The sequence below is a fragment of the Tachyglossus aculeatus genome, chromosome 17, assembly GCF_015852505.1.
Source record: "Tachyglossus aculeatus isolate mTacAcu1 chromosome 17, mTacAcu1.pri, whole genome shotgun sequence".
NCBI lineage: Eukaryota > Metazoa > Chordata > Mammalia > Monotremata > Tachyglossidae > Tachyglossus > Tachyglossus aculeatus.
The window spans coordinates 27383366-27410897 of NC_052082.1; the positions used below are offsets into that span (position 1 = coordinate 27383366).

At 38.1% G+C, this 27532-nt stretch overlaps 1 long non-coding RNA gene across 1 annotated transcript; it reads left to right on the plus strand.

The window, feature by feature from the left end:
- Positions 1 to 4395: 4395 nt before the first annotated feature.
- Positions 4396 to 11176, plus strand: LOC119939111. Its single transcript, XR_005454640.1, has 3 exons — positions 4396 to 4497; positions 8892 to 9053; positions 11120 to 11176. It is a non-coding gene; the product is annotated as an uncharacterized LOC119939111 (long non-coding RNA).
- The last annotated feature ends 16356 nt before the right edge of the window (positions 11177 to 27532 follow it).

Sequence of the window (27532 nt, forward strand, 5' to 3'; positions counted from 1 at the left end):
ATAAATTACAGATACAAACTAAGTGCTTGGGAGACTACGATGCAACAGTTGGTAGACAGGTTCCATGCCCACAATAAATTTACAGTCTAGAGGGGGAGAGAGATATTATCATAAATATAATATATAATTTATATTAAGTGCTTAAAGGGTACACACCCAAGCGCACACCACAGTCATTTTTATTCTTTCTTCTAATTCTTATTACTGCTATGATGAGTCTGTCCAGCTCCTTTAAGGTACTTTCTTCTCATAGATGTGTCATTTAGGTTGAGGAGAAGCATAGGCACTAATTGTGAAATAAAAAATCTCTCTATTGTTGCTGGACAGATTAGTGAAGGCTGAGGCAGTTGACGGTCTGATTGAGCTGCTCACATCCATGAGTCTTTATTCTGAAAAGGCAATCTTTCTTCACAAAAAAGAGTTCCTGGAAACTGTGTCTATGAGCTGTTCTCTTTTCGTAAGGCTTCTTTTGCTCACTGCTGCAATGTCAGCTTCCCAAATCAGTTCTGGAAACCTGCTCCTCTCATGAGCAAATAGCACCATAAAGTTCCATGGAATGCTGTTTATTTAATTGTTTTCTTTGGTTTAGGAGGTATTTTATTTTTTTTTTTTGCACTACCAGGTAAAGTCTAACCGGCTGTGGAACCTCTAGAGGACCTGTTGGGTTTGTGTGAGGCAAGCAGTTTTTAGAAATGCTTTGTCTAGTTCCCTTCTCCAATAAGAGCAACCAGTAAATCTTTAAATAGGGCTACACAGTCAACCAGAGAAATGAATCTTCAGCAAACAAGTCACAATCTTCAGCTGCTCATTCATTCATTCATTCAATCGTATTTATTGAGCGCTTACTGTGTGCAGAGCACTGTACTAAGCGCTTGGGAAGTACAAGTTGGCAACATATAGAGACGGTCCCTACCCACCAGCGGGCTCACAGTCTAGAAGGGGGAGACAGACAACAAAACAAAACATATTAACAAAATAAAATAAATAGAATACTAAGTGCTTACCAAATACCATACAAAAACAGACTTTTTCTCCTCCTCCTTCAGGAAAAATGTGGTTCTATGGCATGTGACGGTGAAGGTCAGAAATCCATGGTATAATTTCAAAGCAAACGCAGACTATAGGCTCGGATCATTTTCCTAGCAGTGATTTGTCAAGGTCTCACATCTGCTCAATCCCATAGGACTGCTATTAAGGTTTTCTTTTCACCAAGCAGGACTTAGTCTTGCTATTTTTCCAGTGGGGGTGATGGTCTGAACTGAGCTATCCACCTTCTCTCTCCCCAGCCCTCCCTGCTGGCTCCATGCCCCTCTGCTCCGGCCTCCAACAAGTAAGTAATGTGACACAGCTGAGCATGTTTAAGGGTATAGTAAACAGGTCGTGAAGCAGATTATCTTTGTGGGCCCTCCTCACTACCAGACACTGATCGGGCCTTGTCCATTTCTATCCTAGTGTTGAGTGGGATAATCATAATGATTTATAATGGCATTTATCAAATACTTAATGTGGCCTAAATAGCAGAATAGATACTATTAGGTTTTCACACAGGATTCACAACCACACATCCACCATAAAATCCATGGAGAAGCAGCATGAGCTATTGATAACAGCATGGCGCTGGGAGTCAGAAGACCTGGATTTTAATCCTGGTTCTGTCACTTCCCTGTAGTATGACCTCGGGCAAATCATTTAATTTCTCTGTGCTTCAGTGTTCTCTTCTAAAAAATGGGTGTTTAAATACCTCTTTTTCCTGCCCATCAAACTATGAGACCATGGGAAAGAGAGAAAGACAGGCATTAATACAAATAAATAAATTGCATATAAAAACTAAGTGCTTGGGAGACTACGATGCAACAGTTGGTAGACAAGTTCCCTGCCCACAGTAAGTTTACAGTCTAGAGGGGGAGAGAGGTATTATTATAAATATAATATATAATTTATATTAAGTGCTTAAAGGGTACACACCCAAACGCACACCACAGTCAATTTTATTCTTTCTTCTAATTCTTATTACTGCTATGATGAGTCTGTCCAGCTCCTTTAAGATACCTTCTTCTCATAGATGTGTCATTTAGGTTGAGAAGAAGCATAGGAACTAATAATTGTGAAATAAAAAATCTCTCTATTGTCTATTGAGATAGGGTACTCTGTGACCCAATTACCTTACATCTACCTCAGCGCTTAGTACAGTGTTGGCATATTAAAGCACTTAACACATACCACTATTATCACTAAGGAAAGCTTTGCAATTTATGTCAAGTATTACTATTTGAATAATACAAACTGTCTTACTACAAAAGGTAATGGCGAATTGAGGAAACTGGGAGGCTGAAATTTTGAAAACATCTTCAATGAACATTTATAGGCACTCCATCCCATTCCCTCTTGCACATATAACCAGTAATTACCTCAGCCCTCCTCCTTTCTAGCCAAACCAATTCACCTTCACATATTCAAACTGCTCATTCCTGCCCAGAGCTTGTAAGGTAGTTTCCCTAACCTGATCTTGTTTCAAGAACTCTTGGCCTCTTCTCTTATCTTATTCTCTTACCTTAGAGAAGCAGCGTGTCTCAGTGAAAAGAGCCTGGGCTTGGGAGTCAGAGGTCATGGGTTCTAATCCCGGCTCCACCACTTGTCAGCTGTGTGACTTTGGGCCAGTCACTTCACTTCTCTGGGCCTCAGTTACCTCATCTGTAAAATGGAGATGACGACTGTGAGTCCCCATGTGGGACAACCTGATATCCTTATATCTACCCCAGCACTTAGAACAGTGATTTGCACTTAGTAAGTGCTTAACAAATATTATTATTATTATTATTATTATTATTATTATTTATTATTATCCTAGCCCTGGGAGGACTGACTCATCCTGAAGATTTAGTATTCAGTATGTTTTCTATAAATTCTGTCAATGCTACTTTTTTCCTCCTCTTCCTCCTCCTCCTTTTCCTTTTCCTCCTCCTCTTCTGCTTTGAGAATGGGCTGGGCTGGGGAGTCAGAAGCCATGGGTTCTAATCCCGGCTCTGCCACTTGTCAGCTGTGTGACATTGGGCAAGTCACTTAATTTCTCTGTGCCTCAGTTACCTCATCTGTAAAATGGGGATTAAGACTGTGAGCCCCATGTGGGACAACCTGATTACCTTGTATCTACCCCGGTGCTTAGAATGGTGCTTGGCACATAGTAAGCACTTAGCAAGCACCAACATTATTATAATTATTATTATTATTAGTGATGATGAAATAGACATATCATTTTAATAAATCAGCACCACTGATATGTTTAATGTATGCTATATTAGAAAGGATACTTGTATAGGAAAAAGTAGATTTGTGGACCAGCTTCCTTGTGCACATCTTCTTTGGCCATGTGTCTGTGTAGTTACAGGCACAGGAAATAGAGGCTAGAAATGTAGGGGATAATGTGACAGAGCTGTCTCTGACATCTTGTACAGTTCTTAAATCCTGGACCCCTTCTGAATCACAGGGTTACCCAAACAAGGGCCTCTTTTCTGCTTTCCTCTCCTAGAGACATGATTTTATTCATGCATACGACTATCGGTCATGTGTTCAAATCCCAGCTTCGCCACTTGTCAGCTGTGTGACTGTGGGCAAGTCACTTAACTTCTCTGGGCCTCGGTTACCTCATCTGTAAAATGGGGGTGAAGATGGTGAGCCCCCCTTGGGACAACCTGATCACCTTGTAACCTCCTCAGTGCTTAGAATAGTGCTTTGCACATAGTAAGTGCTTAATAAAATGCCATTGTTATTATTATTATCTCAGAAAATTTCAAGTCCTTTTATATATAGGGAAGCAGCGTGGCTCAGTGGAGAGAGCATGGGCTTTGGAGTCAGAGGTCGTGGGTTCAAATCCCGGCTCCGCCACTTGTCAGCTGGGTGACCTTGGGCAAGTCACTTAACTTCTCTGGGCCTCAGTTCCCTCATCTGGAAAATGGGGATGAAGACTGTGAGCCCCACGTGGGACAACCTGATTATCTTGTATCTACCCCAGCGCCTAGAACAGTGCTGGGCACATAGTAAGCACTTAACAAATACTAACATTATTATTATTATTATATTATTATATATGCCCCTTAATAAGCATAGAAAAAGTAGTGTGGTACTCCAATCTTCTGAATTCTGCAACTTTTAAGAGTAGTTTGTTTTCCTTGTTGTAGCCCATGTGTTCTCTTCTTGGTCATCCATACCCCTGATGAGTTCTCTGCTTCATCATCTGTCCCCTGTTTTCCATTTCTTCCCCTCCCACCTCCCCACTTCCCACTCTACACTCCAGTAAGCAGTAAGTTATTCCAAGCTGCTTCTTGCTTTAGGAAAGAAATCAAAAGAGGCTGCGGTTTCTTTCCAACTACCTTGTTTCCTTCTACAGGAATACACAGAGTCTAAGTCAGTGATATACAAATTTCCCTTTGAAGGTGGAAGTGGAAGAAACTGTGCTCCCCTCCAAGTGATGCATGAAGGACCATAGTCAAACCTGCTCCAGTAAGTTTAATAAAATGGACTGAAATCCTATACAATTCTCATGAGACTTGCACTTCCTAGAAAGTCAAAGAAGCATAGGCACATCTCCTGATATATATTTGAAATCACAGAGGTTCAGATAGGGATTGAAAGGGATTTAATTTGGCATTTATTGAAACTTGTTTTCTCATCTGTCACATAGGTTTAAAGAGAAGAATCAAATCAAAAAAGTGAAATAAATGTATCATGCTAAGGAAAAGTTAAAATTACTCTTTAGTGTTAGCTGAGGACTGGGCAAGGGGCTGTTTTTCAAGTTAAGGCTGCTAATGGATTTTAAATCATTGGGGCCCCAATTAGCTGGAAAATTTGGGACTACTCACAATAAAATCAAATTTAAAACACAAGCAATATTACCGTGATTTTCACGACAGATACATTTAGGATATTCTCCCCATGGAATAAGGTAAAATATGAAGAATGGTGTGATTAATGTAAATACTGTCAACTTCAGAAAGTGACGTAAAAAATGAGATTAATGTCTTTTCAACCTGAAATTGAGATTGCCTCAAAATCTCTTCAAGAGAAAATTTTATATCTCAGTAAAGAATTACTATTGAAGTTATTATGCACAGAAACCTAGTAATGGTCCAGCAAAACAGTGAGGCTCAGTAGCAAGAGCACAGGCTTGGGAATCAGAGGCCGTGGGTTCTAACCCCGGCTCTGCCACTTGTCAGCTGTGTGACTTTGGGCAAGTCATTCACTTCTCTGGGCCTCAGTTACCTCATCTGTAAAATGGGGGTGAAGACTGTGAGCCCCACGTGGGACAACCTGATCACCTCGTATCTCCCCCAGAACTTGGAACAGTGCTTGGCACATAATAAGCACTTAACAAATACAAAAATTATTATTATTATCATTAAAACTTATCTTCCTCACATTCACAATTGCACCAATACACAGGATGCACACATAGGCCTATTTCCATATTTGTAATTCATTCATAACCAGTTATTTTATGTCCTATGTGACAGCACAATATAGATAGCATCGATTATTCCCAGATATGTGACACCAGAAAATCTTTAAAGGAAGAATTTAAGCAACCTGGAAAAATGGAACTAAAAACTGCTTTTCCCCATCTCTATCTTATTTGCTTAATCAAGTGACTCTTGGAAAATTCTCTTTACTATTTTATTATCATCAATTTTCCATCCAAATATAAGGTGTGGAGATGAAGAAGTAGTTAGAAACTAGAAAGCCAGTTCATCAATGCTTGTTTAAAATTATTTAAAATTAGTGATTCACAGTTCAAACAAAGTGTTGTGCACACTTCCATGGATATCACTGGAACTTGTGTGTGTGTGTGTGTGTAAAGCCTTAGGATTCATGCCCTCAGTGCACTGTAAAAATTAAATTGGCATTTAAACTGCCATTGCTGCAACAGCTAGTTTCACCAACCTGCCTTGACTACATAATAATAATAATAATAATAATAATGGCATTTATTAGGTGCTTTCTATGTGCAAAGCACTGTTCTAAGTGCTGGAAAGGTTACAAGGTGATCAGGTTGTCCCACAGGGAGCTCACAGTCTTAATCCCCATTTTCCAGATGAGGTAACTGAGGCACAGAGAAGTGAAGTGACTTGCCCAAAGTCACACAGCTGACAATTGGCAGAGCCTGGATTTGAACCCATGACCTCCCACTCTAAAGCCCATGCTCTTTCCACTCTGCTTCTCTAAGTAAATGTGGCAGTGATTGGGATTACTATGCAGCAACCTATTTAAATAAAGATCCAGAAATACAAATCAATTGGGTTGATGAATCTCAATTAAAGTAAATAAAAGGGCAACGCTTGAAGTCTCTCTAAATAAGCATTTAATTCAAATTTAATAAGGTAGTAGAAGTTGGAAATGAAAGGATAAATGCATATAATTGAAGATCAGGTGATGCTGATTCAATTCGGATTTTAACTAAAGAGAAAAACAGCTGAGTACTTTTAATTTCCTTTCTACAATTCTTAAGGAAGTTATTGAAATATTCATCATCACAAAAATTCATTTCACTTATGAAAGTCTCTCAAATCAGCTAATTATTCAGGGGAATGACTGACTGAGACAGTAAATGAAACTCATATACGGTCAGTGACTTTAGTTCTATATTCTGAATTGAATATACACATTAGACAAAAAGCATGGCCCAGTAGAAAAAGCACAGACCTTGAAGTGAGAGGACTTGAGTTCTAATCCTGACATTGCCACCTGTTGGCTGTGTGACCTTGGGCAAGTCACTTTACTTCTCTGTGCCTCAGTTTCCTCATCTGTAAAAAATGGGGATTAAGTCCTCCTCCTTTTTAGATGGTGAGCTTCATGTGGTACAAGTATTGTGTCAGAGCCAATGATCTGTATTACCTCAACACTTAGTACAGTGCTTTACACATGCTAAGTGCTTAACATGTATTATTATTATTATCATTATTATATCATTCTTAAGTGTAATTGTGACCATTATTATCACGATGATGACAATTATTACTATCAACATCTAAAAGGTAAGACCCTTGGTCTCATTCTTGGACAACTTTTCATTCATTCATTCAATCGTATTTATTGAGCGTTTACTGTGTGCAGAGCACTGTACTAAACGCTTGGGAAGTACAAGTTGGTAACCTATAGAGACGGTCCCTACCCAACAGCGGGCTCACAGTCTAGAAGGGGGAGACAGACAACAAAACGAAATATATTAACAAAATAAAATAAATAGAAGAGTAAATACGTACAAGTAAAATAAATAGAGTAATAAATCTGTACAAACATATATACAGGTACTGTGGGGAGGGGAAGGAGGTAGGGCAGGGGGGATGGGGAGGGGGAGAGGAAGGAGGGGGCTCAGTCTGGGAAGGCCTCCTGGAGGAGGTGAGCTCTCAGTAGGGCTTTGAAGGGAGGAAAAGAGCTAGCTTGGCGGATGTGCGGAGGGAAAGCATTCCTGGCCATGGGTGGGACATGGGCTGGGGATTGACGGTGGGACAGGAGAGAACGAGGCACAGTGAGGAGGTTAGCGGTGGAGGAGTGGAGGGTGCGGGCTGGGCTGTAGAAGGAAAAAAGGGAGGTGAGATAGGAGGGGCAAGGTGATGGAAAGCCTTGAAGCCGAGAGTGAGGAGTTTTTGCCTGATGCTGGTTGACTGGTAGCCACTGGAGATTTTTGATGAGGGGAGTAACAGGCCCAGAGCGTTTCTGCACAAAGATGATCCGGGCAGCAGTGGGGAGAGACAGGATGGAGGGAGGTCATCAAGAAGGCTGACACAGTAATCAAGGTGGGATAGAATAACTGCTTGGATTAACATGGTAGCAGTTTGGATAGAGAGGAAAAGACAGATTTAAGAAGCCTCCTCTTTCCACCTCTTTTTCTAGCCTAAATTTTGGCTGACTGATGCTTTGGGTTAACTCTTTATAGAACATTACTATATGCGTATCACATTCCTCATTAACAAAAAATAAAAGGCTTGAATTCTATATCAGTTCTTAATTGCATAGGGGTAAAATGGAATCATTTGGGCCATAAACAGTTTCCACTTGGTTCCCTTCAGAATTCTTTTGGCTTCGGCAGCGTTCACGAAATAATTCCGAACCTCTATAGGATATTTTGCAAATGTAAAACTGCTCCCGATTTTAGTAATCAGTAATTAAATGTTGCTATTAACAGCACTTTGGCAGTGCTATCTTTGGTCCCTGAAATTTACCAGACTTCTGAGAACTCAGCTGAGGGTGGCTCATCTGTTTCTATAGAAACAGTTGTTGCCTTGACAAAAAGTCATTTAGGAGCCTTAAAAAAATGCTGTGTTGTTCCTAAAATCAACATTTTATTGATATTTTTGGAAAGGCCAATGGAAGGCAGAAGATTACCCTCCCACCTGACTTTGCACACTGGTCAAGTCAGTCAGAGGTCAAGTCAAGAGAGGTATATTGCGCACTGTCCACTTGTGACTGTAGTTGAAACTGTAATTGGATGATCTCTCTGAGAAGATGAGTGTGGAGTAAGAAGAACAAAGCGCTTAGGCAGAGAGAATGGGAGGCAGAAGAGGAGCAAGTCAGCAAAACTGAGAAAGAGCTAGACTATTAATTTCTCAAAACAATGTGGAAATAATCTTTACAAAAATTATTTAACATGAGTTTAAAAAAATAGTGGTGGGAGTTCATGAGCAGGCAAGGTGTCTGCCAACTCTGCCATATTGTACTCTCCCAAGTACTTAGTTCAGTGCTCTGCACACAGTAGGTACTCAATAAATATTATTGATTGGGAGTTGGTCGTTGGTAAAAATTCCCCGGATACTGGGAACAACCAGGTTCCTTCCTTAGTGCTATGGAAGTTAGGGCTGAAGCCAGATTCCCCACTTAATTTTTGTTCTTTTTCCCTATAGCCTAGCTTCTTTGCTCCTCCTAATAATAAATGGACTATGAATCTTCATGCCTACCTTCCATCAATGTTCTGCATCCTTCGGGTGCATGAGAAAAACAACAACAGCAACAATAACAAAAACCTTTCCTACCTGCTTCAGAATAGCAGGAAGAACCAATTTGATGTAAGTGCACACTCTTCCCTTTAAAAATGACTACAGCACAAAGGCAGCATTATTATACCTATGATTCACTAGCTTCCTTTTTTCCCACTATCCCTGCACATATTCCAGGCAAGTGCTATGCACTAAGTATAGTGAATAAAATACAGACAGTACATCAAGGGGTAAAGCATACTTATTCCCAAAGGAAAATGGATTATCAGTCCTACTGAACCTTTATTATCCAATTTTGTTACTACCATCTTCTTTAAACTCAGAGTAAAGCTTTGATGTGTGCATATTTCTTTGAAAGAGGATAAATCCTAAAAAAACATTCTAGAAGCCTGGAGTCTGAAATCAGTTCAATCATATAAATAAGCAAGGTGCTTACTGTTCCATGAAATATGGAATGACTGGTTTGATTCTCACAAATAAATCTAAGAGTGTCTATTGGGATTTTAGAATCAGGAAATGAATGTTACTGAAGTATGTGCACTGAGTACTGAGGAGTCATTATGTCATAAGGTTGCATACAGTTCCCTGAAATCCCAGAAAAACAACAAGGAATACGAGCATTGACAAATTTTTCTGGCTTCCTCATCGTGAATCACCAAACAAAAACAAAGGGTCTGTTAATGTTTTGACATATATTGACTGGAACAATGTTAGATCATTGGGTACTTCAACTTCTGTGTATAAGAATTAACTTTGATAGGAAAATTGAACATGTCCTTCTCTTGGTTAAAATGCCCAACATCAGTTCATGGTCAACCATAAGGTTTTTCACTTACTGAATAAGAAAAAGAATATCTGGGATGATCCCAGGAACTAAGTATTAATACTTCATTGATTATAACATTATTTGAGAGCAAGACTTGCAGAATCATCACACTACCATCACTATATCTTGCGGAGTGCTGGACTTGATACATTCCCAACTTTCACTAATGATAAAATCTATGCGTGGCAAAGTGGTATCTAAAGCATTCAGATGCCTTACTGTCAACCCCATAGAGAATGAAAAAGTATAACTCGTGCCTTTTCCAATGTGATCAAATGTTTTATGGTCTCACTACCGAACATATGCTTTTCCAACTTGCAGGACAGCTCTTTAGCCAGAAAAGATAGCAATGAACAGGGTAGAGAGAAGAAACACTTTGAAGGCACAGTGAAGAAAATCTTAAAATGAAGTGGCATTGCCGTCGACTTGAGAAATAGCAGGAAAAGGCCTGACAAATTGGAGTGCAGCAATCAGAAGTGTCAATAGAACGATATCAGAAATCTCGGTTAGTTTGGTGTCAGTAGAGTGAAGGAGGAAGAAGCAAAATTGTAGCAGGCAAGAAAATGAAGTGAAGAGCACAGATGTATATAGCTCAGCCCAGGAATTGGGTTGGGAGTTGAGATTCAGAATGGTACCAATATATCCAGAAATGGCTTTTTTATTAAAGGCAACCCTTTTAGCATTCTTGGAAATAGAGAGGAAAGAGGGCAGAATGAAAGGTTGAGGAATGCAGTGAGAAATTATGGAATTCATTAAGTATATGTTATACTTTGCTAAGCACTGGAGTAAATATTATTAAACACATAACCTGCACCTCACATTCAAAGAGAAGGGAGAAAGGTGGCATGTTTTATTTAATTTTGTGTATGTGCAACCTGACTTTGGAAGTCTGAGTACTAGCCAGAAATTTCCACAATGAATAGGGAACTCACTAGTATATTCCCATAACAATTTCCAAGAAGAAAACTATTACCCTTCCCCTTACTCTATCCTTCAGATAGAGGGACTGCTCACACAGCCCAGAAAAAAAAGTTACAGCAGTGTTTGTAAGCTTTGATAGGGCAGAAAACATGTCTAGCAATTCTTTTGTATTGTCCAAAGTGCTCAGTACAATGCTTTGCACACTGTAAGTGCTCAATAAACACCACTGATTGAAATTCAAAATTGTTTAAATAAAATGAATAAAATGAAAGGTTTGTTCAAACTTTTGATTAGATTTGAACTCTGACAATTCTAAAAAGGCACATTGTTTAGAAAATACCAGGCATGTTAATTTACTGCTTCCTGACTTGATCTATTCTGCCACCAGCTTGCTCACAAAGAAGAGAACAGAAGTCTTTAAGCAGAGAGTTGAAATCTGGAGAAATGTATTTGTGATCTTTGGAAGGTGACTCAGGTACTGCTGTCTCATTCTCTAAGACCCTTATACAGTTTGAAGTGAACGAAGAGCAGTAAATAACAATTTGAAAAGAAACTAAATCCTGAATCCTAGCAAAATTTGAATATCCCTCTCTGTTGTTTTTCAAAAGAGAAATTGAAAGTGTTTCTAAATTTAATGATAGATGCAAAGGACCCAAAGTGTGACAGAGAATGTTGTGGGTGTCCCTTGAGGTTCGGTTCTGGGTTCCCTTCTATTCTCCATCTATATTCACTCTCTTGAGGAACTTATTCACTGCCATGGCTTCAACTACCACCTTTATGCTGATAATTCCCAAATCTACACTTACAGCCCTGATCTCTCTCCCCTTCTGCAGTCTCGCATTTCCTCCTACCTTCAAGACATCTCTAATTGGATGTTCTGCCATCACCTCAAACATAATATGCCCAAAACAAACACTTTATCTTCCCACCCAAGCCCTGTCCTTCTCCTGACCTTTCCATCCCTGTAGACAGAATCATCATCCTCTCTGACTCATATTTTGGCATCATCCTTGACTGCTCTCTCTTTTTCAACCCACTAATTCAATCTATCCCCAAATCCTGTTAGTTCAATCTTTACATCATTAAAATCCACTCTTTCCTCTACATCCAAACTGCTACCACATTAATACAAGCACTTATGCTATCCCACCTTGATGACTCTATCAGTCTCCTTGCCAACCTCCCTGACTCCTGTCCCTTCCTACTCCAGTCTGTACTTTACTCTGGTCCCCAGATCATTTTTCTACAAAAACGTTCAGTCCATGTTTCCCAAGTTCTCAAGACCCTCCAGTCGTTGCCCATCCATCTCCACATCAAATAAAAACTACTTATCATTGGTTTTAAAGTAATACTAACAATAACGGTATTTGTTAAGCACTTACTATGCGCCAATCATTCATTCACTCATTCATTCAATCGCAATTATTGAGCGCTTACTGTGTGCAGAGCACTGTACTAAGCGCTTGGGAAGTACAAGTTGGCAACATATAGAAACTGTCCCTACCCAACAGCGGGCTCACAGTCAAGAAGAATAATGTGGAATTATTAATAGTAATAATTGTAATCATTGCAGTGACATAGTAATCATTGTACTAAGCACTGGGGTAGATACAAGCAAATCGGTTTAGACACAGCCCCTGTCCTACGTAGGGCTCACACTCTCAATCCCCATTTTACTGATGAGGTAACTGAGGCACAGAGAAGTAAAATGCCTTGTCCAAGGTAACACAGCAGACAAGTGGCAGAGCCAGAATTAGAACCTATGACCTTCTGACTCCAAAGCCCATGCTCTATCCCTACACCATTCTACTTCTCTTATCTTGCCTCCTCCTACCTCACTCCATTATTCTGCTACAACCCAACTCACACACTTCACTCTTCTATTGCTAACTTACTCACTCTACTTCAATCTCGTCTGTCTCACTGCCAACCTTTCTCCAACCAAAACATTAAGACAAATTCTATCTTTTCACATATTTGCTTTCTTTCACTGTAGTTCCTAAAGTGTCCAAATATATCATTCCTGGGTATTTGACCTGTATATTCACTGTCTCTGACAAACATTCTTCTAAGTTCTTTTAAAATAATTATCCTGAAAAAAAACAGTCTCAGGAAAAAACAAATGATCTAAGCTGGTTTCCAATTGCTACTGAGAAATGTGAGCAGTGAAATGTACTCCCTTTTTAATTAATATGAAAGATTGCCTCTCCCAACTGAATCACTTGTATTGTCCCAATAAATATGTAATGAAATGGATCCTCACTCAACAGATCGACTGGAGAGGCCACAATTTCCTCAGTAACTGAAGCCAGAGCTTGTTGAGAGAAAAACTAATTCTATAATTCTATAAATTATTGCTCAATAATTCCACAACCTCAGGTATGTATTTGAAACTGTTGGAAAACAACTGGAGCAGAAAGAACAATTCAGTAAGTAACAAAGAGGAGAAGAGTTGGTCTCCTTGCACAATAGAAAAAAAACCAGGAGCTGTAGGGATTGCAATGGCTAAATGCCTCGATGCAGCAAAGGACTATCTTTAGGGGCACATAATGTGAATTGCTTTCTTGATTTATGTATAGGTCTCTTCAGCTTTTCTTTTATGTCACTCATAAATCACATGTGAATATTTGAGAACAAAAGATGTAATTTCACTTTTTATTTTAATTATAGCCTTTTTTCCCTAATGTGAATGGCTTGGTTGATTTATGCATAGGTTTTTACAGCTGCTCCTAGTTAGGAACTCAGATAAATGTATATGCAGCACATTTCAACTCACCACTCTCAATGCATCAATGCATTCCTAAACTGTACAGTGAAAAAAAACCTCTATTTTGGAATTCTATATGCTTAGGTATGGAGAGTCACAGAAACCTATGGTCCTGGATTTTAGGGCAATATGCAAACTGAGATTAGCACACTTGTTCCTTTGAAACCAAGTCTCTGTAGATTGAGTGATTCAATATGTGATATTTGACTCTTGAGGGGACTTCTGAGGGTTTTCAGAGTTGTCTACTCCAGAACTGTGCAGCCTTCTATTGGGATGCACAACTGAGTAAAATTTGGTCCAGTGATTTCTTTTTTTCCTGATGAGAAAACTACATTATTCCACATAGATTAATTTGGATGCCACTCATTCTGGGTAATTTAATTCTGTAGCAATTTATAAAGCATCCCAGTTTCCTTTTTAATCAACGTCTATCCTTACATAATGAATTTTATGTTTGCAAATCTCAGTGACAACAACATTTAAATCAGTATTGTTGAGAGAAATGATCTTACCTACAATTCCCCATCACCCACTGGAATAAAGTAGAGCTATGTATTAAGATCAGTGCTGTTCAACCTATTGATTGAATCCAATTTCAAAGGAAAACTAAGAAAACTTGTGTCAGAATTTGATTCCAATCTTCTGGGAAACAGCAGGAAATATCTGGATTCCTTGAATGATTCAATAAAGATCACTATATGGATGATTGTGCTCCTGAAGTATATATCCAGGAATCTAAAATAATTATCTATGATCCCTCTGGATACACCTCTGGTTTTCTGAGCAATTTTGATGATTTTTCTTTCCTTCATTCAATCACTCAATATTTATTGAATCCTTATTGTGTACCGAGCACTGTACTAAGCAACATGAACAGAACCTTGAAAGACACCTCTAGTTAGGGTGTAGGAGGCAGAGGAGGAATTCAGGAAAGAGAATGAGCAGCCAGAGTGATAGGAGGTGAACAAGGAGAGGACAGTGTCTGTATAGCTGGGTCAAAAGTGAGTGACTGATCTAAAAGTACTTTGTGAAAATCTAAAATTATTATTATTACTGACATTAGCATTATTATTCAAGTTATTGTTACATTTTTCTGTTAGAATCTAACTAGGTATCAATGTTTCTGTATCTTTTGATTTGTTTTAAACTCTCTTTTGAATAATATATATTTTATTTCTGAACCAGAAGGGCACCTAATCCTTTCCTCAATATTTTATCATAGAAGTACAATTGGAAATTGTTACAGAGTTGCTGGTTTTAATCTGCTCATAAATTACTTGGAGCTGTTCATGAATAAAATATTGGAATTTTTAACAGAATAAATCCATTATTTCCACTCAAATTTGAACCCACCAAATCATCATAACAAAAAAATAACAAAGCAGTGGTATTTAACTGCTTACTATGTGCCTAGCACTTTACTAAGGGCTGGGATAGATACAAGATAATCAGTCAGACACAGTTCCTGTCCCAACTGGGGCTCACAGTCTAATGCGGAGGAAGAACAGGAACTGAATCCCCATTTTACAGATTAAGAAACTGAAGCACACAGAGGGCATATGACTTGGTCACATAGAAGACAAGGGTCAGGTTTAAGAATCGAGCCACTCTGATTCTCAGGCCTCGCTAATTCCCTTCCTTAGGCTATGTTTTCTGTCCATGTCAAAATCTGTAATTACAATTTCCACCCTGATGATGGACTTATCTGGGTCATTAGCCTACTAAATCTCCCTGGTGTTCAATTTATTCATGCATAAAAAAGGGAAAATAATATTGGCCTATCAAATTGTGTTGCTATGAAGTAAAACCCATAATAAGATTTTAATGTCCACTGCAATGAAGATCAGGTGCTATAAAATGCTAAACACTGAAAGAAACATAGGGGAAAAAACCCAGAAAACTCAAGGAAAATGCATGGGGACTAATTATAGAATTAATTATTTTATATAACCGTAAAATCATTTATATATTGATTTTATGATGGGGACGTATTGTAATTTAAACTGTTTTTCACTTAAACTGTTTATGCTGGAAGACAAATATTTTATTCAACATCATGCTTAAAGTAAAAGAAAACACTGCTTTGGGGGGAAAAAAATCTCAAAAAAAAATTCCTTCTTTGAAGGCATAGTTATACAGGTTGTTTAAGAGACCAACTCTTTTCACCACATTTCTGTGTACATTGTAAACTTTGTGATGTCAGGGATCGTGCTTACTAATTCTATTGTACTCTGCTTAACAATCCGTACAGTGCTCTGCACAAAGTGCTCAATAAGTACTATTAATAGACTATTACTATAACTATGACAGGAAAGAGTTTGCAATGTTGCTATTTAAAATTCTTTGCTTTTGAAAAGGAACAAATATTTGAGAAGAATTTTTAATAAGTATATATGTAGATGTATATATAAAAACATATACATATACCACATATACCTATATATACTATATATGCTATTTATACATGTATATGCATAATAGCATAAGCAATGTTATTTTTTTAATCTGTATACAGAACCTTGTACTAAGTGCTTGAGAGAGTTACAACACAAGATATTTGGTAGACATGTTCTTCGCCCACAAGGAACTTAGAAACCTTTCTATGCCATTATAATGACCTACCAGCCTTAAATTCCATCTCCAAAGTGAAAAAAATATTCTTGATGGAACTTCTGATAGTTGTTTTCCTTGGCATCTATTCTAAGGTTTAAGGAGGATTGCCTAAAATCTCCAACCTTCCCCCTCCATGGTACTAACTTCCTTTCAGTCAAGTCTTCAAGGAAAGTTGTCCATAGAGGTATCTAAAAACCTCTTTCACCCTTTGAGTCCTTTCTCCCTGCTCCAGTGTTTTGTCAAAACAAAGCCTAAATCATAACCATTTGTTAGGTGAAAAAATATGAATTTTTGTTTATTTAGAACCTGCAGCCTGCAAATAGGAATGAGGAACCCTCAATAATGAACATGTATTCTTTGTGCTTCCTTTCCATGACCTTCATGACTTTGTATGCTTCAATTGTAACAGCTCTCCCCTCATCAACTTCTTATACGGAGCTCTAAATTTTCCAAATGGAGCTCTAACCTTTCCAATGTACTTTTTGTATGGAACCTTCATCATCCTGATCGCATAGATTTTTTTTTCTGTACCTTCTCCAGTTCAACTTCCTAAAATGCATCGACCAGAATTAGATGAAATGTTCCAAGAAAACGTACCTAGATTGGCAAAATTACTTATTTTTCTTCAGTTTCAGTCCCCTTTTTGTTGATGTCCACCATTTCATTAGCTCTTCATACTGCTGTTACTTACTGATCCAGTGGTTTTAAAAAAATAATCAACAATGATTTTAATATTTCTTTTTTGAATTGTGACAGAGTCCAAAGTCTTTTGATTTTAATTATTTTTTCATAGGTCTATTACCTTGTACTTGTTCACATATGAGATGGCTCAGTGAAAATCGTCATCACTACCGTCGAAGCAACTCAGGACATAGAATAGACCATGACTCTCCCCTCTTGACCATAAGTGTCTGAACGGTTCTCACTAAATGTGCAGAAAAGGGGCACACTGTATTTTCAGGCTACTGGACAAGTATTCAAGGGATTCTTTCCCTCAAAGATACCCATATTCATGGAAGCATTCTCATCTTGGTTTGCATCATCGTCTAATCACACTACAAGGCAACTGCTCGTATACACTGCCTTTTGTCTAGCCGAGTTGACTCTGTCACTTAGTTTCATGAGTTTTACTGAAATTTTACTCCATCTGTGTGGCCTTTTAATACCCAGAAGAGCTCAAAGGCATTTCTGTAAATTTGAAAATTTCATCAGACACTCCCTTTTTCATATAATCTGTGAATATATTGAAGCAAAATTGTCCTACAACTTCATCATACATCTCAATGCAGAAACTGACCTTTAATCCCTTTCATTATTTGGAGTTACAGTCAATGATATGCTATTTGTCTGGTCTGCTGTGCCACTTTAAAGATGCGTTACCTACTCTTGTGAGGACGTCTCTAATTTTTCTTCTGAGTTTCCCCTGAACTCTCAGGTGAATGTAGTCTGAAATGCTGGTTTGCCCTATTTTATTTATCACATTTGTGTAAAATATCTACCGTGATCAAAGATGCAGTCACACACAAGTTTTCAAAACTACATATGCAAATTTGTACAAAATATTGCTTTTGTACATGGATGACAGGGAAAAGTTATAAATGCAACCAATTATAAAACCAATTAGAAAAGTAACATAATTACCTTAATAATATTGGATGAAATATTATTTCAGTGGATTAAAAGGCTTTTGCAGATGTTTACTTTTATGGAAAAATCAAACTATTATTTAACTCAAACAGAAATTCATATAATTGAGTAGGTGTCAACGATGCAAAAATTGCAGTGCTTAGGCTTGGGCACATTTTGAATTAATAGTAATAATAATGTCATTTATTAAGCACTTACTATGGGCAAAGCACTGTTCTAAGTGCTGGGGAGGTTACAAGGTGATCAGGTTGTCCCAAGGGGGCCTCACAGTCTTAATCCCCAATTTACAGATGAGGTAACAGGCACAGAGAAGTTAAGTGACTTACCCAAAGTCACACAGTTGACAATTGGTGGAGCTGGGATTTGAACCCATGACCTCTGACCCCAAAACCCATGCTCTTTCCACTGAGCCACACTGCTTCTCTTAATTGACAGATAATCACCAATAATGCTACATAAATTCCATTTGGAATACCTGTCTTTTGTTTAATAATCTCAAAACAGTCTGGAGTCGATGATTTTGCAGGAATGTTTATAAAATCATGATCGTGAAAATTCTCTGAAACATTATTCATTAAAACTACAGTAAACTTCCTGGTATAGGGTATGAGTAAATTTTATTAATCCATGTACTCTTTAAAAGGTAAATAATGATAAATAAATCAGCATAAATTTATGCAATTAATCACCAGAATGAACCTCTCAAGAACCTAGGTGTAGTTGTCTGAAGACAGCTAAAGCTTTCAGCGGATATATAATGGAAGAGCAATATTAAGAATCGCTTCTTCTCTCTGGATACACTAATAGAACTCAATAAATTTTTACAACAAAATTGTCTAAAGATTAAACTGCCATATTTCAATTCAGAATGAGTAATTGGTTGCATTCTGACTCTAGGAGTTTCAGCGGGCATCTAGATTAATCCACAATAAGGCTGAGCTAGACTCATCATTATAACCCTCAAGGACTCAGTGTTCCTAATTACTGTTTCCTTCTTCTAGATATAGAAGTCCCCTGGTGATGAGTATCTGAGTTAAAGATCCATCACAAAGACATTTTTAAAAGTTCATAATAGTTAATAGTGACCTTTGTCTGAACTCAAGTATAAGTACATGTAAAATGAAAGGCTAAGTACAATATTGAGACGACTAACTTAATTAAAACAGTAAACATTAACATAAACAGGTTGTTTAGCATAATAAGCAATTCCGCAAGGCAAGTTGTCAGAGTACAGAGGAATTATGATTGTTTGGCCTAGCACACTGTGCTGCTCATGAGCCAAGCATAATTCGGGAAAAGTTTTGAAAATAATACAGCTCTGACTCTTTGTAGGTATAGACCAATAGGAGTCTTAGAGTCATCCTCAAGTAATGTCAGTTTAAATGATCTTCAATTTTCCATCACCCACAAAAACTGTGAAAGGAGAAGAGTCAACAGATGGAGGAAATGCAGTAGACATAATTGGCTGGCATAAACTTCTAACAGACCCTCTGAAAACAAACATTTGAATTATTAGGTAGGCTTCAAAAATGGCTTAGTGCTTTAAACACATTAAAACCTTACTTACTTTGTCCTTTGTCTTTACGTACTATCTCTTTGCTCACCAGGAACTCCGTTCATCTGAATTCCCATGTCCTTTAAAATTGATGATTATCAATCTCACATGATGAATTATTCCTTTTCTTATTTCGTGATAATATAATCATCATTTAAAAAATATTGATTTTTTTTTCTATAATGCTAAACACTCACGTTTTAATTAATTTCTCTTGATAAAAGTGGACTGAATCTTTTTTCCTAAGGTGAAAATAGGACCTAAGTTTAATTAGCCTTAATTTAACTGTTCAGTTAGTGATATATTTTTCAGGGTCACCTTCCTGGAATACTATTGTTCTATAATTTAGACTAACAAAACAAGATCCATCAGGCAATTTCTAGGGCATATGGAACAAATTTCTGAAGGGATCATCACCGTTCCATGCTTTAAATACTGCAAAAGAGATTTCATTTAGTAAGAAAAAGGTAATCAGCAACAGGAGCTTAAGTCTGCTCTCAGTTGAGGCAACTTTGAACATGTACTAGAAATTTCTGGTCTGATTTACCCCTTCCTACCCTGGTCTTAACTATCAGTCAATCAATCAGTTATGTATATCGTGTGCAGTCTCTGTGCAGAATACTGTATAAAGCACAGTACAACAGATTTCATAAACCTGCTCCCTGCCCACAAGGAGCATTCAGTCTAGAGGGAAGATAATCACTAAAATAAATCACAGATATGTACATTTATTCATTCAATTATATTTATTGACCGCTTATAAGCTCTTAAAGTACATAAGTGCAGTGGGGCTGGGAGTAGGGTGAATAAAGGATACAAATCTAACTGCAAGGTGACACAGAAGGGTGAGGAAGTAAGGGACATGAAGGCTTCATTGGAGAAGTTCTCTTGGAGAAGATGTGAGTTTTAATAAGGCTTTGAAGATGGGAAGAATGGTGGTCTGTTGTGGATTTTAGTGGTGCTGTGAAGGTGGAACTGACAAGGATTTGGTGATCATCAAATATGTGAGTTGACAGAGAGATGAGTTGAAGACAGTGCTTGTGAGAGATGGAGGACAGCAGTGTTGTCTACAGTAATTGGAAAAAAAAAAGGAAGATAGGGTTTGGGTGGGAAGATGAGGAATTCTGTTTTGGACATGTTAAGTTTGAGGTGTTGGTTGGACATCCAATTAGAGATGTCCTGAAGTCGGAAGGAAATATGACACTGCAGGGAAGGGGGGGGATCAGGGCTGGAGAAGAAAATTTGGGGATCATCCACATAGAAATGGTAGCTGAAATATAGGGAGTCAGTGAGGTGTCCAAGGGAATGGGTGTAAATTAAGAATAGAAGGGGACCCAAAATTGAGCCTTGAGGGACTCTCACAGTTACAGGGTGGAAGGAATAGCTCCCCCAAGATATGCCCTTGTCCTTCAGGAATGTATTTATGTTAACTTACTGTTTCCAGGCAGAAGAATCAGACAGCAATTGTTTCAGTGATCATCAGTATTTAGAAAAAAAATCTAAGCATGATCCATCCATCTATCCCAGGCTGAAAGCCAGGATAATTGTTCTTATAAAGTATCACACCAAAAAGTAGGTCATTTAAGGGATTATTAACATATGATTTAAGGTAGAAATTCCTTACAATTGGCTTTAAGGAACTTAATCATCTTTCCCCATCCTACCTCATGTTGCTGATCTCCTACTATAAACCAGTTCACACCCTTCAACCCTCTAATAACAACCTACTCACTGTACCTTGATCTCATCTTTTCCCCACCAACTTTTAGCCCACATACATTCTAGCCAGGAAGTTTCCTTGTTTTACTATCCGACAGACCACCACTCTCCCCTTCTTTGAAGAACCTTCTAAGACTCTACCCTGACTAAGCTTTCACTTTCCCTATTCAGTCTTCCTTCTGCACCACTTACTGTATTTTCCCTGTGTTCTGTGTCACCTGTGCACTTGGGTCTGTGATCTTTAAGCACTTTGATTTTCACCCCACCTGCACTTATTTACATATCTATCTGTAGTTCATCTTAATGTTTTTGTCCCCCTCCCTGCTCTTAGTTTGTAAATTCCTTCTGGGCATGGATTATGTCTACCTACTCAATTGTATTGTACATTTAGTACAGTTATCTGCATACAATAAGGTTCATATATATACCGTTGATTGATTGACACATATTTACTTATTTTCTTCATTATTGAGAGACATATGAAAATATGGATTATGCTCCTCAGGAGTTCATGTTTTCTCTACCATTTATTCTCACCTAAAGTGGTATCTTGGTGCAATTATTAACAGTAGGGAAGTGTATAATACTACAAAATACAAATCTGGACTTCTGGTGAAATAAAGAATAAACAGCAGGGGCAATGAATCTGCTAAAGAGGACTCATTCGGCTTCCATACAAATATGTTTTGGAATAAAGCAAATGATAAATGAAAAGAAAGAATGGAGAATTACTGGTAAGCTGTTAAGAATGCCCATGTACCTTTATAGAAAAAGTCCCCACTAATAATTGAATTACAAATTGAATGAAAAAAATCCAGATTAAAAAAAAAACTTACTGGATAGTAATATAGTAATATACTTTTAATCTCCAAACTAACATTTACAGGAATTGGACTGTGGAAATACGGTCAATGTTTAGTACCTATGTTCTTCTTCAGGGAAACCTATTCATTCATTCATTCAATCGTATTTATTGAGCGCTTACAGTGTGCAGAGCACTATGACCAGCCTCTCTCATTAAGATTTATATTTCAGCTATACCTAGTTGCATCCTTATCCCCAGACAACAATTAGTCTTGAGAGTAATAATAAATAATAGCAATTATGGCATTTGTAGAGTACCTGCTATATATCAAATACTGTTTTAAGCATTGGTACGTACAAGTTAATATGGTCAGTCTGAGTCCCTCTCCCATATAGGTCTCACACTCTAAGTAGGCAGTATCCATTACCATGAATACAATCCGATTTTATGGCCAAAGATCCTCAAGCTTGGTGAATTCTCCAAAGATTGACTTCTTTGAGGTGGCTTTTCAAAGTAATTGTTTTCTTTCTCAAGTCGATACGGTGCAGTTTTGGCACTGCTAGCTAAAAGTGGCCAAGATGAGCAATTCCACCACTTGTCTGCTGTGTGACCTCGGGCAAGTCCCTTCACTTCTCTGTGCCTCAATTACCTCATCTGTAAAATGAGGTTAAGAGTGTGAGCTCCATGTGGGACAGGGAATGTGTTCAACCTGATTTGCTTATATCTACCCCAGTGCTAAGAACAGTGCTTGACACACAGTAAGTGCTTAATAAATACCATCATTATTAGCATAGCTTAGTGGAAAGAGCATGGGCTTGGGAGTTAGACGTGATGGGTTCTAATCCTGACTCCATCATTTATCAGCTGTGTGACTTTGGGCAAATCACTTAACTTCTCTATGCTTCAGTTACCTCATCTGTAAAATGGGGATTAAGACTGTGAGCCCCCCATGGGACAAACTGATTACCTTGTAATTACCCCAGTGTTCAGAACAGTGCTTGGCACATAGTAAGCACTTAACAAATACCACTATTATTATTATTATTATAACAAGGGGAAGATGGAGGGTGGATCAGGGCCCATCTTTTAGCAGAGATTTGTGAGAAAGCAGGAGAAAATTTGCAGAATAGAATAATTTTGTGCTTTTCTTTTCATTTGTTTGCAGTTTAGAATCAGTTCATCTCCCCCTGCCTGCCCTGGCCCTGCTCCCAATAAGGAAAAAAAGTCACCTTTTTTTCAAGGTTTTCCATGGGGAAGCAGGAAAAAAGCAAGAAGAAGAAAAAAAAATCATCTTTCCCTCCACTAGAACCAATAGTGCTGATCACCTAGTGACTAATCAGACAGCCAATGGCACTTACTAAACTGTTTTGTGCAGTTTCTATAGCAAGCACTTGGGGTGCCTTTTTTTCCCCAAATATTTACTTCCAACACTCCTCTCCTATGAACTCATTCATACTTAAGTGACTTATTCCTTCTTAGGTCTCCTAGATGATTAGTACAAAGAAGTCTTAAAAATAATCTTACAATTTATGGCAATTATAGAATCTAAAAAGTTGAGCTAATTTTTGCCATATGACCATTATGTAGTCGGTAGACACTATCTACACCCACAAGGAGCTTGCAGTCTAGTGGGCAAGACAGACACTAAAATAAATTACAGGAATGGGAAGCAACCAAGTATAAGGCTTTGTACAAAACTGCCATAGGGTGGAACTAAGTAGTTAAGTATTTAGGGGTGGGACTAAGTGTATGTGTGAAACAGTCAGAAGGAAAAACAAGGTTGGGGATGAGAGTTTAGTCAGGAAATTCCAGTTGGTTCCTGCTAGGGTGGTATGTGTTTTATAATGGTCTACCAACTTTCCACTCTTTGTGATTTAGAAGTGTTCCTATAAAGCTGAAAATGAATTAAAATATCAAAACACTATACATATTCATATTGAATGAATGCTCCCTTCAAAGCCTGGAACACTATCCAAATATAAGTTTTTATGGTACTTTCAGGCCTAAAAGTAAATTACATTTGGCTAGTGCCATCAAGGCAATTTAAATACAAAATGCCTCCAAAATCATAACCCCAAATAATGTACATTTGCTGCTCACAATGAGCTTTCAGTCTAGAGGGTGAAACATATTACTACAAACAAATAAATTATGAAAATGTACATAAGTGCTATAGGGCTGGTGGGCCGGTTTGGGGCAGTTGAATAGAGGGAGCAAGACAGACGGCAGAAGGCAAAGGGAAAAGAGAAAATGAGGGATTAGTCAGGGAAGGCCTCTTGGAGGAGATATGCCTTCAATAAGGGTTTTAAGATGGGGTGAGTAATTGTCTGTGAGATATGAAAAAGGAGGGTATTCCAGTCCAGGGACATGAAGTGGGTGAGACATTGGAGGCCAGATAAATGAGATTGAGGTACAGTGAAGAGGTCTTATTAGAGGAGGAAATGTGTGGGCTGGATTGTAGTAGTACAGCAATCAGGTGAGGAGGAGGTCACAAGGTGATTGAGTGGTTTAAAGCTGATGGTAAACTGATCGTTCAATGTTTAGGTGGATGGGCAATAACTGGAGGTTCTTGAGGAGTGGGGAAATGTGCTGTAATAATAATAATAATAATAATGATGCATTTATTGAGTACTTACTATGTGCAAAGCACTGTTCTAAGGGCTGGGGAGGTTGCAAGGGGATGAGGTTGTCCCACGGTGGGCTCACAGTCTTAATCCCCATTTTACAGATGAGATAACGGAGGCACAGAGAAGTTGTGACTTGCCCAAAGTCACACAACTGACAATTGGCGGAGCCGGGATTTGAACCCATGACCTCTGATTCTAAAGCCTGTGCTCTTTTCACTGAGCCACACTGCTTCTCCATTTTGTACATTTTTTGTAGAAAAATGATCTGGGCAGCAGACTGAAGTATGGACTGGAGTAGGGAGATTCAGGAGGTGTGGAGGTCAGCAAGGCGGGATAGGATAAATGCTTGGATTAACGTGGTAGCAGTTTGGATGCATATGAAAGGGCTGATTTTAGCCAGTTTGTAGAAAAATTCCCTACTTGTTTTAGGACTGATTGCAGTCTCTCCTACATTTCTCAAGGGATGTATAACTCTGCACAAGTTCTGACAAACCCTATACACACTGAGCTATTTTTAAAAGTAATTTTATTGGATTTTTTTGAAAAAAATAGACTTCTATAATAGTCTAGACATTCCACTACCTGTGAAAAGATGTGTGCAACATAAATTGAAATATACCAGTATCCAGAAAACAATAATAAACTAGTTTTACTCAGAAAGTTTTATTCTTTCCTATTTTGTCTATGACTGGTAGAAAAGGCCTTATTCTGTCAAGTTCTAAGAATTTTTTCCCCAAATATGTACTTGCAATACTCCTCTCTTATGAACTAATTCATACTTAAGTTGCCAACTTGTACTTCCCAAGCGCTTAGTACAGTGCTCTGCACACAGTAAGCGCTCGATAAATATGATTGATGATGATGATACTTAAGTGACTGGCTCCTTCATAGATCTCCAGAATAATTAGTACAAATAAGTCTTGAAAATAATCTTATGATTTATGGCAATTATGAAATCTTAAAAGTTGGGTTAAATTTTACAAATATGACCATAACACCAAAATGTATTTACAGTCACGGATTGCGTAACCAGTTAGAGTTATAATAGTAGTAGTAATGGTCTTTATGATGTGTTGGGTAATTACAAGGCAAATAGATTAGACATGGTCCTACAGGGGTTTATAATCTAAATAGTTGTAAATATTTGCATAGAATAATTAAGCAAAGCTGCACAGATCTCAGTTCTTCCAGTTTTATAGGATCACCAGCCATTTCTTCCTACCAGCTGCTTCTGCAGGCCAAGGGCGTTCTGTCCTCATCGTCTTGTTGGATGTTGTTTACAATAACTCCTTATCTCCTTTACTCTCATTTTTTTCCTCCTCTAACCTGTGTACCAGCTAAGTGCTATTAAGAGCCCCAGGCACACAGCCTACAAAGTGGACATAGACTTAGAGAATTCTCAGGCTATCCTCTACAGCTCTCCCACACGCCTCTGGAGTGGAAATTTATGTACACAATAAATGTGTACTCTCTCCTACTCCAGTGCCTCAGCTGGGAACTGTCTGGGACATTCACCCAGACAGACTCACACATATGAGTTCAAATCTAAATGGAGAACAAACACAGGGAATAAGGGAAGCTCTTGGTTTAGCAGCATGCCTGAATGGTTAGACCTTGGGCCTGGGAGTAAGGAGGATCCGGGTTTTAATTCCAGCTCCACAACACTTTTGCTGTGTTACCTTGGGCAAGTTACTTAACTTCTCTGGGCCTCAGGTACCTCATCTGTAAAATGGGGATCATGAGTTGGCAAGTTGGCAAGCTGTTGCCAACTTGTACTTCCCAAGCACTTAGTACAGTGCTCTGCACACAGTAAGCGTTCAATAAATACGATTGATTGATTGATTGTGATACCTGTGGGATCCGCAGCTCCATGTGGGACAGAGAAGATGCCCAATCTAATCAACTTGCATCTACCCGAGCACTTAGAACAGTGCTTAGCACATAGTAAGTGCTTAACAAGTACCATAATAATTGGAGACAGAAGAAGCTTCTTTTTTTCCTGGTGCATCCCTCCTCTTGACTATCTTCTCTCCCTCATTCATAGTTAGGATTGAAAGGAAAGAGGCAAACAGGGATTGTGGTGATGCATACAACACAGATTATGTTGTCAATGGTAGAAGCCATAATAACAATAATAATAATAATAATAATGGCATTTATTAAATGCTTACTATGTGCAAAGCACTGTTCTAAGCACTGGGGAGTTTACAAGTGATCAGGTTGTCCCACAGGGGCCTCACAGTCCTCATCCCCATTTTACAGGTAACTGAGGCACAGAGAAGTTAAGTGACTTGCCCAAAGTCACACAGCTGACAATTGGCAGAGCCAGGATTTGAACCCATGACCTCTGACTCCAGAGCCCATGCTCTTTCCACTAAGCCACGCTGCTTCTCTGTGAAAGAGTACAGAGTGAAGTGAAAGAGCACCCAGGCAGTCTTGAAAAGCTTCTTGAAAGCAGATATGAAAATACAGTGATCAGGAACTGAATTGCCCAGAACGGTGAATATGTGTTACAGCAATACCTGATAAAAAAAATAAAAAACAAAAAAGCTGGAAATATATCTCCCAGAAGCCTATTAAATAAAGCAAATTTCCAACTGTAACTTCTATACCTAATGGTGCAACATAGTTGTAGCTCATGCTTTCAAAATTAAGAAAAAAGAAATAATAAATAGTTTAATTATCCAGTGCAGTTAGGAAGTGTATCATTTAACTTGATGAATTTCCTCCTCCCATCTTTTATTGAATACAAATTCCATGTTTAGAAATAACACATTGATTTGTTTTAATCAAGGGTTAATTATTGCTTTAATTAAACTACTTTAGTGTGTTTAATTGATTGTGAAATTTCATGCTCTGAAATTTCCCATATTCCTAGATAGTTGGAATAAAGAATAACAATTCTTTTTCTAGAAGGCCAGTGGTTGTCCAAATCTGTTTTCATTCACAATATGATAAAAAACACATTTGTGTGTAAATATTTCCCTTAGATGAAATTTTGTTTTTTCACATCAACCTTAATATTATAAATATGTAGTTGCTATCAGAGACCTCTTAGATGCATTTTG